The sequence below is a fragment of the Cavia porcellus genome, unplaced genomic scaffold, assembly GCF_034190915.1.
Source record: "Cavia porcellus strain 051 isolate PalLab524CR breed Dunkin Hartley unplaced genomic scaffold, mCavPor4.1 scaffold_5, whole genome shotgun sequence".
Taxonomy (NCBI): Eukaryota; Metazoa; Chordata; class Mammalia; order Rodentia; family Caviidae; genus Cavia; species Cavia porcellus.
This window is the reverse complement of record NW_026947488.1, coordinates 23191322-23195098: the sequence shown is the minus strand read 5'-3', so window position 1 is coordinate 23195098 and position 3777 is coordinate 23191322.

The window sequence follows — 3777 nt, the reverse complement described above, 5'->3', positions numbered from 1 at the left end:
CCTGTTGAATACAATGCTTCCCTAGGTGCAGATCTGTTTGGGGAAGTTCAGTCTCCTAGTTAGGCAGGTTCTAATTCAGAAACATGACAGTTATGATGGATGAGCCAGATCTGAGCAGGTTGATAAGAAATCATTGCTAGGGCTGGAGATCTAGCTCAGCGGCCTGCCTTGTAAGCAGGCAGTCCTGAGTTGGATCCCTGGTACCGATAAAAAGGGAAAAGACAAAAAAAAAAAAAAAAAAGAAAGAAAGTAATCATTGCCAAGCTCTGTGATTAAAAGAAAAATACAATAAAAATAAATAAATAAAAATTTAAAACAGAAAAACAAGATCTAGAGGACTCTGGTTGTCACTCATGCTTCTGCGGTCACAAAGTACTTCTAGAAAGACAGGAAAAACATTGTCTCTAGGAAGGGGGCCAACTAACAGGGGCTGTAATGGAAGGCATTCACTTCACCTTTCTGTACTGTTTGTATCTTTATTTTTATCATGGGTTGGTATTGCCTATTAAGATATGCTTTAAAAGCACAGCCCAGTCCTCCATGAATGCAATTGAGCCTAGAAATGACTTTGTGGTTCTCCCCTACTCATGAGCAAACAGGAAGTCTGACACTGCACGTTCGCCAGCTCGCCTGCTTTCCTATGTAGCAACCTGCCCACACCCGTCACAGGTGCCGCCCCCTTGCCATTCCCCTTCATGCTACAGCACAAGTCCTGCTAAAGTCTCCTCTGAGTGGCACATTTTTGCTATGCTTGATTTCTATTTTGAGTTGAACATGCTGAGCTGGTACACAAGAACTGGTAACATTCAAGGGCACAGACAGCAAAAGCAGCCAGCAACCAGAACTCCTAACACTCAAGGCAGCCAGCAGCCACAAAACAATGGAGAGCAGTGAAGAAATGCAAAAAGCCACCACCTCCACTGGGCAGAAGAATTCCTAAAGCCTGCCAGGACCTGCTGGCTCTGAGTGACAAGAAGGCCACTAGCTCTAAGAGCTGATAGCCACTGGCATTCAAATTTCAGGGCTGTTAATACTAGAAGATACAGTTCGCCAACCATTGATTTCCATTCAGATTTGTCAAAGAACCTGTGTTGGAAGCCTGTGTGTGGACCCTGCCCTTTAGAAGGCCTGGAAGAGGAGGGCAGACAACAGTGCGAGTCATCAGCAAAGGAGAAGCAGCGCAGGAGCTGCTCCACATCAGATTTCCATCTTGCACACAGCTAAAAATCCATGCTAACTGGGGACGTTAATCCACCTTGGATTCATGTCCCTAGGAAAGGAGGATTTGGTCACAGACATGTAAACAAGGAGAAAGCAATGGGGACATCAAGGGGAAGCGGGAAAGGATGTATTTACAGAATTTAGGAAACTGAAGTTTCCCAACTGCTCCTAACAATGTAGGGGCCCTGTGACATAAAGATTTCCTTCTCCTTTCCTATGGTTATCAGCTTAGCAAGGGCCTCCTGAGCTTCCTGGGCTGCAGGGTGCAGAGGAAGGACATGGGAACCAGCTGTAATGGAGGGACTGGCAGGAAAAGCAGCAGCAAGGGTCTCCCTCATCATCCGTCTCCCAACGGGAACGCCAACCACGTCAGTTCTGGGCACAGGCAGGGTTTGAAGATGACACCGGTCCTTGCCTGGAAGCACTGCTTGGAATGGAGATCATCACTGACAGAGTTCACTGTGGGTTGGGAGCCTTCCTTAAAGGAATGTAGCAGGCACAGACAATGGAAAATAGATCAGGAAGTGAAGTATGCACTACACACGCACACACACACACACACAGGCACGCACACACATGCTGCAAGTCTCAAGAGCGATGGGAGGCATACATGGAAGCAAAGAGAAAAGCATAAGTGGAATATGTGATGCAATTTTAGCATAATAAGACTGAGCCTTAAGGCAAATATGACTACTGTGTTATGGAATCAGGGTGAGATGCTATACAGGGGGCAAAGGTGTCAATGGATCTTGGGAGATACCAGTTGCTCAAAAATTAAAGCCATCTCCTGCTTATGCAGGCTAAAAAGGCCTCCAATAAGGCTCTGTCTTGCCTTCTGGTCTACTCACATTCTGGTCTACTCACATGCCTTCTCTCTCCTCACATTCCCTCTCTCACCCTTGACTCTCCCACGGTTTCTTGTGCCTTCTGAAATGGACAATTTTCACTTTCTCGTCATAGCTCATTCTGCTCTCTCTGCCTACGATACTTTTCCTTTCTATGTCTGCTATGAAACTTCTACCCATGCTTCAAAACCACATGCAAACTCCCCTATTCTTTTAGTTGTTCTATGGGTTTCCACGGGCCCTAAAATATAAGCCCTCAAAACACTTCCTATGTCTGCTACAATTTATCTCAGTAGATTTTTATCTTGATTTGGTGGAACAGATACAGAAACTGAGAAAACACACAAACACAAGATGAATATGATATTGTTCACTACATTAAATTTCTGACACATACAGTATGACAAACATACATTCCAAGGGTCTCCTCAAGACTGACTAAGCTGAGTCTGGGAATCTGCATAGCTGTCATGTTATCCTGGCAACAGCGATAAAGCTGAAGGTCTGATGAAACTGCAGTAAGTTATTCTTCAATAGGCATCTTTTTATTCTGACTGATTTTTTAACCATGTGAAAATGGTTCCTACATGACAAGAATATAATACAGTGCATTACAAGGATTGTTCTAGCTATTTGATAGAGTTCTACTCAGCTATAAACAGGAACTATAGAGGGCCGGGCATGGTGGCGCATACCTGAAATCCCAGGTCCTGGGAGGTTGAGGCAGGAGGATAGCTGTGAGTTTAAAATCAGCCTAGGCTACATTGGGAGTTCATACCAGTCTCAGCTACATAATGAGACCCTGTGTCAAAAAACAACTCCCCAAAAAAGCACTATACATACCCAAAAGCAAAGGTTAATCTTTAAAATATAATGCTACATAAAAGAAGCAAGTCAAAAATACATACACTAAATAATTTCATGAACATGAAGTGCTAGAAGAAGTAAAGACAATCTGTTTAGCAGAAAGGACAGCAGTGGTTCTGGGATTGACTGTGAGAAAGGAGATGACTGGAAAGAGTCACAGGAGGATTTCTTGGGGTGGTGGCATGCATGGTCCCTTGATCACAGTGTGATCACACAGATGCATGTGTATATCAATATTCATGTTTCTTTAAACTTAAAATGTGTGCATTATATTCATATAAATGATACCTCAAGGATACTGATTAGGAAAAAGAACACAGACAAGAGATCTTAAAGGGTCTGAAAGCGAGTGTGTAGTTGTTACCTGATGCATGGTTTAAGCAGGGAACAGAAAATACCAGCAGATACCAGCAGAGGCAGATTGCAGGGCTCAGGCAGGGTTAGGAGCACTGGAAGATCCAGTTGGAGTGGCCTGTGGCACGCAGCCATGCTGCAGTGGCGTCCTTTGCCAAGCTGGGGGTTTAGATTTCCATATGTAGATAACACAGAATGAATGGATATTGTTCAATCTGAAAGAGAGACTAGGGAGGCTCTTGTAGCTGGATTGAGCAGGAAAGCTGGGCAGAGTAAGAATTCGGAGGTGTGGCAACACTTCTGCTACTCTCAAGGCAAAAATAATCCTGAAATGATTTCACAAGGAGACTTCATCATATTTCACATTTGTTGTAACGAAACAGCCCGGAAATCCTAAATTCTTCCGTACCCCACTCCCCACAGGCTCAGTTCCTTATCTGCCCCCTGGATTTATAGGCACCTCAGCTCTGCTATCATCTGCAGTAAAGGA